The sequence below is a fragment of the Gigantopelta aegis genome, chromosome 8 (genome assembly GCF_016097555.1).
Source record: "Gigantopelta aegis isolate Gae_Host chromosome 8, Gae_host_genome, whole genome shotgun sequence".
In the NCBI taxonomy this organism is placed as follows: domain Eukaryota; kingdom Metazoa; phylum Mollusca; class Gastropoda; order Neomphalida; family Peltospiridae; genus Gigantopelta; species Gigantopelta aegis.
Genome location: NC_054706.1, coordinates 60,735,604 through 60,750,264, shown reverse-complemented (window position 1 = coordinate 60,750,264; position 14,661 = coordinate 60,735,604). Strand labels below are relative to the sequence as shown.

The 14,661-nt window shown below is 35.5% G+C and overlaps 1 protein-coding gene across 2 annotated transcripts in view; it reads right to left on the bottom strand.

The window, feature by feature from the left end:
• The window catches only part of LOC121380006 (MAM and LDL-receptor class A domain-containing protein 1-like), a 55,949-nt gene extending 49,457 nt beyond the window's left edge, over positions 1–6,492 (bottom strand). For both annotated transcript variants that reach the window (XM_041508712.1, XM_041508713.1), the window contains exon 1: positions 6,368–6,492. The gene's annotated coding sequence lies outside the window, so the exon portion shown is untranslated. The remainder of the gene's footprint in view (positions 1–6,367) is intronic.
• Positions 6,493–14,661: the final 8,169 nt, after the last annotated feature.

The window sequence follows — 14,661 nt, the reverse complement described above, 5'->3', positions numbered from 1 at the left end:
TGTGGGAAGCGCAAATAAAAGATCCCTTGCTGCTAATCGGAAGAGTAGCCCATGTAGTGGCGACAGCGGGTTTCCTCTCAAAATCTGTGTGTTCCTTAACCATATGTCTGACGCCATATAACCGTAAATAAAATGTGTTGAGTGCGTCATTAAATAAAACATTTCTTTCTTTCTTTCTTACCATAAAAAATATGTAATTGTCAGTTTTACTACTAACAGATGTTACAAAATCACACAAAATATTCCATTACTACTGTAACAGTGCTACTGTTTCAACTTTATAACAATACAGTTTATATATTTATTTTTACATGTATTTACATACTATGTTAATTAGAATTAGTTACTTCGTAATCTGACGTCTGCCCTGGTATGTATGCAACCTGCCAATCAGACCAATTAGTGTCAAGCACCAATAAAATATTTTACGAGCAATAAAAGACATGGTGTATTTTAATTGTTGTCACGGGTATTGTAGGCCGGCATATGTGCCCATGACAAGCGTACGCTACAACAGCTTGCTCTGAAGGTGCATGTAAAACCCTATGACCTGACCTGACATCACAGGCGTCTTAACGGATACACCACGACAACTACACATTACATTAGTATGTATCTTATAAATATTAATTTGTGTATATATTAAAAAGATACCGGTACACATGGGGAGACCCAAGGAGGACAGCTCTGCTGTTTTACCCTTAAGGATCTCAGTCGCAGTGTCAACTCTGTCGGGGCACCTGTGTGTCATTCACCCAACAGCTGAGACCTATATTGTTATATGTATTACCATGTTGTAATCAATGTTTCATGTTGGAAAGAAAACAGAAACTACATCACCATCATTCCGGTAAAACAACACAAGGAACACCTACACTGTTTTAAAACAAGGAAAACATGCACTGTGTTACTATCTTTATCACTCTCAGATGCCTTCATACGTAATTTGATTTCTGTCTAGTAACTAGTGATGGGAATCGGTTGGGATTTCATCATCGATCATCGGTTATAATCGGTTGGCACCAACCGATCAACTTTCGATTAGACAATCGGTTAGAAATGTATGGTCATAAGAAAGGTTTGAATTATAAGGGACATGCACCTATTATCGTGTGCACCCTGCAAATGACCAATTTTACCTTTAATAACTATTTAATATTAATTATTCTTTATGTGCACATGAAAACAAACCCAAACCACTGTACATTTACATCAATGTTATCATCAAAACTGGAGGAACAGTTACAGTTAACATTTTCCCACACAATCGATTATGAATTTTTATAATCGATCATCACATCGTAAGAGACAATCCGATCAATTTTCGATTATAATCGATCATTGGAACATCACTACTAGTAACCCAATCACAGAAAGTAACTTGATTTCCTCCTTCAGAAACTGGCAGCTTGTTCGCACAATTACAATAAACGAATTGTATGTATATATATATATATATATATATATATATATATATATATATATATATATATATATATATATATATATATTACGCTTTGTGAAAGTATCTTCAAAAAAAATGTATAAATTTGGGTTTTATTTACTTTAAAAAGAAATATATATATATATATATTTGACGTGCCTATATCCAACTAAGTTTCAAGCACGCCATCCTGGGATAAAACCTAGCAAACCGGGCTGCCTCTCCAGGGCCATTGCTTTCATTTATAGTTATTTCCATGTCAGTTAAGGTTCAAGTCCTGGGTACACACCTCAGCTATCTGGTATGTCTGTCCAGGACAGAGAATTCGTGGTTAGTGGTTAGTGAGAAAGAAGTTGGTGTAGTTGCCTTACACCGACCAACTGAATCGTTAAAACACGCTATGGCCATGGGAGCCGGTAGAGGGATGCGAACCCAGTACCTACAGAGCCTTTTTATCTCCAATGGCTTAACTGTGACACCACCGAGATCGATCGGCTATTGGACTGGCTCTGTGGATGTGGGTAAATTTTGGCATGTTTCCATCATCAGAGAACTGTTCAAGCACGCCTGTTGTGGGCACAACCTCTGACTTCGCCAGAAAATTCTGTCCAATGTCCAAGACAGGTAAGGACTGCCTCTGAAGGTCAGGTCAGAGTGTTTAACGTGCATATTCAGAGCAAGCAGTTGTAGCGCACGCCTGTCATGGGTGCAGCCGGTTCCTCCGCCCCTCTCGGGACAGGAAAGGGTTGGGGTGGGTGGGACGTAGCCTAGTGGTAAAGCGTTCGCTTGATGCGTGGTCGGTCCAGGATCAATCCCCGTCGGTGGGCCCATTGGGCTATTTCTCGTTCCTGTCAGTGCTCCACAACTGGTGTAACAAAGGCCGTGGTATGTACTATCCTGTCTGTGGGATGGTGCATACAAAATATCCCTTGTTGCTAATCGAAAAGAGTAGCCCATGAAGTGGCGACAGAGGGTTTCCTCTCTCAATATCTGTGTGGTCCATATGTCCGACGCCATATAACCATAAATAACATGTGTTGAGTGCGTCGTTAAATAAAACATTTCCTTTCTTCCTGAACGACTTAGATGTTTTAAGCCAATTAACTTATCCCAGAGAAAAAAACCCCAGAAAGGTTTCTACATATAATGTACATAATGGAGTTACATCCGCGACTCTAATACAACAGTCGCTGGTTTTTCTTTACCTTTTGACTGACTGCGAGTCATCCCGTCTGAAATTGGAGTGGATGCGTGCAATTAAGACTCTAATACATACAGCTTCTTTGAAGTTATATTTACCCAAGGCTCCATCGAGATGAACGTTCCGCTATTTACATTAAATACGCTCGAGTATTTGCTAGGTTCTCAGTGTCTATATTGACTCGCGAGAAGGCCCCGACACAGGTAGATTAACATCCTTTTTATCAGGTAAATTTTCAATAATTAGCCAGCATATCTCCCATACTAGACTAATTAGGGATGGGGTGAGTATTTTATTGCGTGGTTTGTTTTTTTCTTCATATTTTCTTTTAAACTTGTTCTCACTGGATATGAGCATCGAAAAAAAAATTCACCCGACAGTGTTAATATATTTTCGCATTCTGCGCGTAGGTTAGGAAATTGTCGGATAACAACAAAGTACACACGACAAAATTGGTTGTCTGCCGCTTTTGACGTTGTTCGTCAGTCTTGTTTCGTTTCCCTTTTTCTAACTGGCGACGGTTTACATTAATTTGGAATGTATTCCCACTTAAAGGGAAAGGAAAAAGAAAGACGACAAAAACGGGGGGAAAACCCTCACTTTCTCGAAACTTTTAAAATTATATATATATATATATATATATATATATATATATATATATATATATATATATATAAAGACATGTAGAGGAAAATACGTTGGCGGCTTGTTCTAGCAGGCCCATAGGAATGATGTCTGGAGTGTGTCTGTCTGTAGGGGGAAGGGGGAGGGCACACTATCATGTGAAGGGGCAACAGTCTCTAGTGGGTAGGGGTACAAGGCAGATTATTATCTTCATTTATATAGAGTACTAAAAACCGTACATTTTCATCCTCATGTGTGTGTATGTGTATTTTTTTTTTTTAATTTGGGGTGGGGGGGGGGGGGGGGGTAGGGTATATGCCTACCCCCGGTTTCTACAGGCCTGCCTAGGTTATCTATCCAACATTTGTATAATCAGGCCCATCGTGGGTCATTTTAAACTTGGAGGTGGGGTGGGTCGCATGAAGCGATACGACACAAAACAGCACGACCGGAGAAATGAATAATTTCATTGTAAACACTGCATTTTTAGGATAAAGATGTAATTTTACCTTTAAAAATCGTTAACCTTCCTATCTCACAGTAAAGTGCCAACACGGTCGCATCTGGGTTGGGGTGCATATGTATAAATAATCACTAATATTAATAACATAAGGGCACAAAAGCTACTTAATGAACCGAAGACATGCTCATCAGATTTTCTGTAATGGTAAATGGTCTAAGTAGCATTTGTGAACATTTTAAATAAGCTTTTCTGCCAGGGGCTGGACGTAACCCAGTGGTAAAGCACTCGCTTGATGCGCGATCGGTCTGGAATCGAAAGGAAAGAAAGAAATGTTTTATTTAACGACGCACTCAACACATTTTATTTACGGTTATATGGCGTCAGACATATGGTTAAGGACCACACAGATTTTGAGAGGAAACCCGCTGTCGCCACTACATGGGCTACTCTTTCCGATTAGCAGCAAGGGATCTTTTATTTGTGCTTCCTACAGGCAGGATAGCACAAACCATGGCCTTTGTTGAGCCAGTTATGGATCACTGGTCGGTGCAAGCGGTTTACACCTACCCATTGAGCCTTGCGGAGCACTCACTCAGGGTTTGGAGTCGGTATCTGGATTAAAAATCCCATGCCTCGACTGGGATCCGAACCCAGTACCTACCAGCCTGTAGACCGATGGCCTAACCACTGGAATCGATCCCCGTCGGTGAGCCCATTGGGCTATTTCTCGTTCCAGCCAGTGCACCACGACTGATAAATCAACGGTCGTGATATGTGCTATCCTGTCTCTGGGATGGTGCATATAAACGATTCCTTGCTACTAAATGGAAAAATGTAGCGGGTTTCCTCTCTAAGACTATATATGAAAATTACCAAATGTTTGACATCCAATAGCCGATTATTAATAAATCAATGTGCTCTAGTTGTGTCATTAAACAAACAAAACAAAAACCCACCCAACAACATTAACGTAAGCTTTTCTGCTATTTCACTCGACGACTGTTAGATCTGAAACGTGCTAATTCTGGCTGTCTAGATCTTGGGATGAACAATTAATTATTGTAAACAAGTCACTTCATTATTCCGTTTTAAATCGTCGCATATTAAACTAATTTAATTACCTCAACATCGAATATCTTATAAGCAATTACACGTAATAACAATGAATTAAATATGCATCGAATGTATACGTAATTACACTTAATAATCATGAATAATAATGAATGATTAATATTTTACAACTCATCAGCATACATAATAAATACATGTATAATTTATATATAATATGTACAGTATAATGCTGGAAGTGATTTTTACATAATATGGTAAATGTCAAAAACACAAAACAAATATAACTATACAATATAAAACTAGATTAAATCAAATTATTTCTTAAATTATTTGCCCGAATTAAATATTTCCTAAGGTTATTGAGCTCTTTAATGTTTTCAGTAGTTAGTAGTTGAATTAGCTTAAACAAAACAAAAAAACCCCAAAATCCCCAAAAGCACTAGATCGTCTATAATAATACGCTTTACTTAATTTTTGTCTCATATCATTATATCTCTGACACTGCAGTATAAAATGGAATTCATCTTCGATTTCATTGGAATTACAAACTGTACATAGCCTTTGTGTTTTTTTCAACATTTTTATATCTACCAAATTTTACATTTAACTTTTTGTCACATACTCTAATCTATGCTAATTATTTTAAATAAATCATTGCTATAGGTTTTTTCCAATAGGTTTGTAACTTACATTCGTTTAATAAATATTGATAAAGACTTCCTTTTGATGTTGTTTTTATTCTGCTATAGCATTCCTGCATAAATACATCAACAGAACAGAATTGTCCAAAAGACAGCCCACGTGATGTTTCAAATATCATCGAATCGGAACGAACGAGTGGTAGAAAACAACAAACGCTATACGTATACATACATACATACATACATACATACACACATACATAGATATATACATACACACATATATACATACACACATATACACATATATACATACATATATACATACACACATACATACATACATACACACATATATACATACACACACACATATATATATATATATATATATATATATATATATACATACACGCATACATACACACATATATACATACATACATACATACATGTATACATACATACATACATACATACATATATACATACATATACACATACACACACACACATATACATACACACATATATACATATACACATACATACATACACACATATACATACATACATACATACATACTACTGCTTTCAAATAGCAGCAAGGGATATTTACATTAATTTTCTTTGATATAGGCAGAACATCTATCTGGATCGTGTATAAAACTGCAATGGAACGAGAAATAAGTTAGTGCAGAACTCGCTTTGAAAAAAAAAAAGAGGAGTGAAGAAGTTTGTTTTGTTTAACAACACTTCTTAGAGCACAAATGCCAGCTTTTTGCTTTGAATTTTTCAGTGCCCTTTCCATAAAATATTTCCTGGATCCACCCCTGAAAAGGACGATTCTCAAGATTTCATATGAATTAATTGGTACTCTATATTAATATCTTCAAATTATAGCCAGTAACATAATAACTTACCATTTTTCGAGGTCACAACAAAATGGGCGATTTGAATCCAAGACCGTACAGCGATGAATACACGCATGCCTCTCCACGTGGTTCCACGAAGAAGAAAAAAAAACCCATTCTTTAGAAATATGAAAGGTACTTTCGTGTAACCGGAAGCAACATGTCACGGTCTGGCCAAACGGATGTTCTTCAAGAGTTCCAAAACAGTCGGGAGTTGTGCCAAAGTGTTGAAGAATTTCTCCCTGGCAAGACGATCCGACCCGACAATCAAGCATTAGCTTCGTTACACTCCTGAAGTGCATATAGCCTCTACCGACGTATTGATGACATGTCTTTTTTCGTAAACATGTGGAAAACATTGATTTAACCTAACCCTACATTTTATTTCGGTGATTTTTTTCTTCTTTTCCCCCTCTCTTTCATCTTTGTTTTTTTAAAGTTAAAGTTTGTTTTGTTTAACGACACAAGAATATCTCATTGATTTTCTTAATCATCGTCTGTTGGAATGAATGAATGAATGTTAACACCTCAGCACAAAAATACACATCGGCTATTGGTGTCACATCGGCCATTGGTGTCACATCGGCTATTGGTGTCACATCGTCTATTGGATGTCCAATAACCGATGATTAATAAATCAATATGCTCTAGAGGTGTCGATAACAAAAACTAACTATTGGATGTTAAACATTTGCTAATTTTGACACGTGGTCTTCTTAAAAGGAAACCCGCAACATTTTTCCATTAACATCAGTTCCAATCCCAAGTGCTGTGGAAATATTGAGCTGAATGTAGTAAACAGTAATAAATAGACGAATGAATGAATGAATGAATGAATGAATGAGTGAATAACTGAAACAAATAACGAATGAATAAATAATCGAATCAATAAATGAGTGATTGAATGAATGGATAATCGATATGACGCAAATACGCTTTTTGAAACAACACTTAAGTTAACTGGGTTTAAAGTTTTCACAAACATCAGTTAATCGAGTATTGTTCTAATTATATCCAATAACAGAATGAAAGAAAATTAAAAGTGTTGAAACAGTTTTTGTTTTGTTCATAATTTCTACGCCTATTTGCGGCTTGAAACAACTTAAATAAAACGAGTGCACATGACACATGCCGCGGCCAGTTCTTCAGCTGGGCCCGTGCTTATAAAACTACTAAAAAGTCTAGACTTTAATAAAGTCCAGACTTAAACGTAATGCTATTTGAATGCCGTTGCCATGACATTAAAGTCTGGAATTTTTTAAAGTCTAGACATTAAGATTTATAAGCACGGGGCCTGATGCAAATATTGTTAATATAATCTGCATTCATAACAAAACGTGTGGCGGGATGTAGCCCAGTGGAAAAGCGCTCGCCTGATGCGTGGTCGATCCAAGATCAATCCCCGTCAGTTGGCACATTGGGCTATTTCTCATTCCAACCAGTGCACAACGACAAGTATGTCAAAGGCTGTACTATCCTGTCTGTGAGGTGGTGCATATTTAATGATCCCTTGCTGCTAATGGAAAAATATAGCGGGTTTCCTCTATAAGACTATGTCAGATTACCAAATGTTTGACAACCATTTGCCGATGATTAAAAAATCAATGCGCTCTACTGTCGTCGTTAAACAAAACAACTTTAAACCTTTCATAACAAGACGACGGAGTTCTTTTTTTGTTGTTGGACATTAGACATGGATGATGATGAGCTGAATGGTGAAGTCGCAGTATTTCCATTTCGGTATGGGACTACTTGACAGGGCCGTACTCCACGCTTGCGGTCAGTTGAACCATCTCGGTATCACTCAAGCCCGGAGTACACAGAACCTGCAGTGTATGCCGGGTAATCATCCCCCATGTGGGGTCATACACTCCAGAGACACCCCCATAATCGCACCCGTGAAGCCGGTACTGGCATGAAAAATCCCCCAATGCCTCAAGTGAGATACGAACCCACTACCTACCAGTCTGGCTTAATGAAATGGAAACCACACCAGACTGATATGTACGTTTCGTGGAGTCATTTTGAACGGTTTCAGAGTTGTTCTTCAGAAAACTCTAAATATGGTCAGTCTAGCTATTTCTTTCCATAGTGTCAAGACTAAAATAAAATGTGATCACGCCTACAAAGAAATCAAAATGGTATCTCGTGTGTGTACTTTGCCAGACAGGAGGTTTAATGTACCTGGTTGGGACAGGAAACAAATCAAGGCCATTGATTGTGACCTCACCGTAGGCGAGCTACGTTTTTTTTTTTTAACACTGCTGAAAACCATTCTAGAATGGACGCTTGTTAACCAAGTAAAGATGTATTCTACATATTATATAAAGTACAATTGAAGTAAACAACAAAGACACACGTGTAATTTGAGCCACGTTTACTGCTCTTTTGACAACACATTCAGATATGTACAGAAAATACATGTATTTAGAAATATTTACAAATACAACACACAGATGTACAAATGAAAGGAGGGCTGTAAGCCTGGGGCCTAATTCACTAAATTCTCGCAACTTTGCGATCTCGCAGTACAATGCTAAAAAACTTGTTGTCTAGCAGGGCCTAAGAGACTTTTGTGAATTAGGCCCCTGGGCCCCGTTCCACAAAGCGATCTTAGCGCTAAGATCACCTTAAGTGCATATCCCAACTGTGCAGTTACGGTGATCTTTGGGCTAAGCTCGCTTCGTGGAACGGGGCCCTGTACAGCATATCTATATTGGATACTAGTACTAGAATTCTGGTGGAAAAGAAACAAGGGACCAAATTCACAAAGCCTATTTACGTCCTACATGCGTGCAATACATACAGTTACAAGGCTTAAACACCTGCGTCGAAGAAAAACAGGCTTAGTAAATTCGGACCAAGATGTTTGGAAGCCATGATACACCCAATTTAACATCCACGATTTTTTTGGAAGGTAAATTCACAGGTTCCAATTGTATATAAATGCATTAATTTCATTTTAAACTACACCTTCATATGCTTCAGATGAAGATTTATTAAAAAAACAAAAAACAAAAAAAAAAACAATTGAAGCAGAGTAACACCAGAATGTATGTTTAACATTGTTTAATAAGCAACTACTGAGTTTATAAAGGAGAAGCTATGTCCCAACACATTATCAATGCTAATTTAATAAAAAATAATTCTCCTGATGGATTACTATGATACACAAGTAAGTTACACTCCAACTGAAATTTGATTTGTGATCAATCCTGAGAGCATAAATTCTAATCTAGACAAGGGACTTAAATCTTGGTGGGTTTTTTTTTTGGTTTTTTGTTTGTTTTACAAAGCTGGTTATAAAGACACACGTGTAAAACTTTATACCAAATTTCATTTGTATCTAATGATAAAATACTGTGCAAAAATATAAAATAACATCACAATTCTGAAGAAATGTTTACAAATGTTAAGATAACTACACAAATAGTTCACATCCATAGCAAGCAATGAAGAAATGTCGACAGATCTAATTACAAACTCAAATGACTTTAGTAATCAACATGATTATAATTTTTTCATAATGGGTTTTTTTCAAACACCTGCACCCCCCCCCCCCCCCCCCCCCCCCCCCCCCCCCCCCCCCCCCCCCCCCCCCCCCCCCAAGATGTTTATATGTAGAAGAAAAAAAAACCCATAAGATTTTCATCAAAGAACAGTGGCAGGAACAGTTCTTGGAATATAGAATTCCAGAAAAAACGTGTCACATTTCCATCAGTGCTATGTTCAAAATCTCCCTAATCATAGAGTATGAAGGTCTTATGCAGAATGATAACACCTGGCAAATATAACCCTTATCCCCCCCCCCCCCCCCCCCCATTCATATTACATATGCTCCTCAGAAACCATAAACTATATGGATTAAAAGCAGAAGATCTTTAAAACATGGAAGCTAGAAACAGTATTGAAGCTGACACAGACAAAACATATTAAAACAATAATTTTTTTACTGAGCTGTTTGGGGAATGTTGCATTCTGTGTGAACCAGATTTCAGTATACAGTTTCTGGATAAAACAAAAAATGCAGTATCAAAACTCTTATGTATTTACAAAGCAGGACCTCATTTTACAAAGTGATCCTAGTGCTATGATTATCTTAAGTGCATAAGGTAGTTACGGACTTAAATGATCTTTGCGCTACGATCACTTTGTAAAACGGGACCCAGTATTCTAATAACTACATCTGTACTATAGGATGTCATTGAGCAATTTATTCGTATTTAAATTTTTTTATTTCATTATCAAAAAGGTATGCTGGTTTAGTTTTTGATTTTTTCATGGCAAATTTACGTCTGTGGGTGTGTACATACACATTTCAACAAATAAATCACAAGCACAAAATGACTGAAATATACACTATATAACACTAACTATATTATTTCTATGTAACACACATACAAACCACAGAAACATACAATTTGCAAAATTATTACAAAATATTTAAATTAACAATTAAGGCCCACAAAATTTTAAAAGCATTGCCATCTTCTCTCCCCCACCAACTATTTTGGTTACAATAAAAACAAAATTACATTGATAACTTGTATACTTGTACATTAAATTATATCTAATGTAATGTAATTAAGAGTTTTGTCATACTTCATACTTAAAGAACAGATATTTGGGTGCAAATTAAAACTTTGATTAAATTCAGATTATTATTTATTTCTTTTTTATTAATAATGTACGAAGTTGATTAAACTTATACTGGATATAATTTATAATTTAATGATTAAATATTGCAAACAAAAATCAGACAGAAGGAAATGTTTTAATTTATAACACACTCAACACATTTTATTTACGGTTATATAGTGTCAGACCACACAGATATAGAGAGAGGGAACCCACTGTCGCCACTTCATGGGCTACTTTTTTCGATTAGTAGTAAGGGATCTTTTATATGCACCATCCAAAATTAGATAGAAGATATAGAGGATATTTCATGTTTTTTGTCAAATATGATTTATATCTCTTCGAGTGAAATTTGCAATCATATCTCATGAGTTGCACTTGTGCAATGAGTGTGATATAATTGCAAACTTCACGAAATGAGATATAAATCATATTTGACAAAAAAACATGAAATTTTCTATTTATTATATAACTTTTGGCAATTTACCTTTATTTTTAAAATGCCAGCAGCAAAATAGTTCCGGCTTTCTTACAGTGAAGATGACATTTTCTACAGTGACAATAACACATTTTAGAGTGAAATTTTCACTCAAAAATTTGTTATCGTCACTGAGTGACTGATAACACTTTTATTTCACTGATATTTTAAGATATTTCACTAAATGTTATATAATAAACCAGTATATTTACCTGCTGTTAAAAAAGAAGAAGTATTAATAACCGAGTTAAAATAACAAACATCGAAGACCTTACAAACAGCCACATGTACTTGTATAAACTCTAATACTTTTGGTGGGTTTTTCTTTACATACTAGGTAGTTTTTGATTTTCATATTTTTAAAAATCATACAATACTGTGCAAAGACCACACCCACATTAACCAAGATTCTTTAAAAACAGAATATATACTGATATAAAGAATTAAGGGAACACATGGAATAGTATCCCAAATTTAATTCTCTTCTAGCTTGGTAATGTCTGTATTTCACACAGTTATAATGTGCTGTTCAATGTCGCTAATGTCAGACTGAATTCCAGTAACACTGTCAACGTCTTATACATGTACTACAGAATGAGAGTTTTGGTTGCAGAACCTGTTTGTAGTTACTAATTTTGTGATCCCTTATTTTTTCCATCGGTTTATATATTTTGTTATGAGTTGCCTTTTATTAATAAAACATTTTATGTTACGAATCCTCATGTGAGATTTATATTAACATTCTACATGTATGTGAAATTTACTTTAAGAAAATAAAATTGGACCTAATAAACTGTGTATATGTCTATAACAGTATGTACTAGGTTCACATGTACATATGAATATAATTGTATTTTTGCCATTTACTTTTGAGCAATTATTTCAATCTTCTTCAAAATAAAGAAGATACACTTCAGTTGTTCTAAGATATACCAAACTGTCCAAAAAAAAAAAAAAAAAAAAAAAAAAAAAAAAAAAAAAAAAATCCTAACTCTTTCTAAAAATATTAGTACCAAAAGTGTATTAAATGTGCAAAAACACACATTAATACTTGACTATTAAGTATCATGTATATTACAATGGTTTCAATACACAATTGAACAGAAAACAGTAATAACATTATTAATAATTTGTCACAATTAAAGTATACACATGCATACACACTTGCAAGTATGCACACGCACGCGCGCACACACACACACTGATCTATCAATAAGTTTATCTCAGTTACAAAATGTATTATTGATTACACAGTACAAGTATATGTCATTTGATGTCTATTCACAATATCACAAAACAAACATTTTATTACTAAGATGATGAATACAAATATGTCACTTTTTTCAATACTTCGATGCATTAAGAAAAATCTTTGACAATAATTATATTCCTGTCACATTCATTTTTAAAAACCACAGTTCCTTCAAACACACACACACAGAGAGAGAGAGAGAGAAAAAGAGAGAGAGAGAGAGAGAGAGAGAGAGAGAGAGAGAGGAGAGAGAGAGAAGGAGAGAGAGAGAGAGAGAGAGAGAGAGAGGAAAGACACACACACACACACGGAGAGAGAAAGCCATAGTAGGAAAGTCACAGAGAGAGAACAAATAAAGAAAGGGAAGAATGAATGGGTGTCTAACAACACCCCAGCAAAGGACAGAAGAATAAAGAAATCAACAAAAGAGAGCTAAAAAAATAGAAAAATTAAATAAAATGGAGAAGGAAAGAAAATTACTACAAATATTGCACTAACTTTGAGATTCTATCCTTTGTCACTTAACCAGTTCACATAATACAGGTTTTTTATGTGGTCACAAATGGTTTATAATACACACCAAAGATGCCGGTGGAAAACATTACAGTATTGTAACCAAAAAAACATAAAACAGACACCCCCCCAAAAAACAAACCCCCATGATCCCAACATCTACATAGTAGGATGAATGGATTTTATATGTGGATACTACATGTAATTCAGCATACATTAATTTAGTTTAATTCATCAACTGTCTTGGTTTATTTTGCTGATATTCAACCCTTTAAACCCTGTGACACACTTTTGACCAGGCAATCTACATAGAACTGATAGCACAATGAACTGACATAAGGGTTAAAACTAAGACAGTTCTGTCAACTGAGTTTCAGTACAGGAGTAAACCAGTACTCACAGACCATTATTTATTACCCCAGCAGGCACTCATAACGGGGAAAATAAAAATCATAATTTCTCACTGAGAAATTATCATGCATTGGCCTAACGAACAATACTATTGGATAATTTGACGCTTACAAACCAATGACCTTGTCGGTACTAAATATGACGTCATCACGATTTGGCAAACGCACACAATGACGTCATGTAGTTTAAAGAGTTTGCATTTACGGCTGTCTGATTTTGGTGTTAAATTTATAACAAAATGTCATTTTAATGCAATTCATTATAGATTTTGTACCAGAATAAAGAGAACTTTTGTTTTTGAAAATTATCTATGAACGTGATTAAATTACAAAGTTATAGAAATACTCAGAACAGTGCGTAAAGTGGTGTATATCGTTTCTATACATGTATGTGCATGTGTGTGTCGAAAATAAAGGCTTTTAGAGAGAAAATAGCTCCGGTAATAAATAGAATAACAAACTCGGCACCAGTTATCAAATTTATGTCCCTCATGAAATAATTTTAATTTGTCACTCGCTAAAGCTCGTGACAACTGAAAATTATTTCACTCGGGACATAAATTTGATAATAACTGGTAACTCCTTTATTATCCTCTATGTATTGTGTCTCTGCTCTGTATGGTAAGATTGGTTTCACCAAATCAAAGTAGCTAAAATCCTGCTCCCTTTCCATTTATGACATTGGTGTAATAGCACAAAAAAGCAATGTAGTGGCAAACCCACCAAATCGTTGAAACTACTGTATCAGAAGGATTATTTGTCTAGTTATAAACACAAGTGTGGCTGAATTTGTGAATAAACGTTTGAACAAAAAGTGCAGAGTTTCTTGGGTAACAATGAAGAAAACACTGTGTAAAATGTGTGGTGTTTCAAATATGTTGGTGATCAAATTAAAGACATGACTGGCTGCTCCATGGTGATGACCTACATATCAAAGCCAAACTGCCCATTGAAATTAACACTACCAAAACAGCTAATTTTGATGTAGAAGTTAACTGTTCAAGTGCTAAAG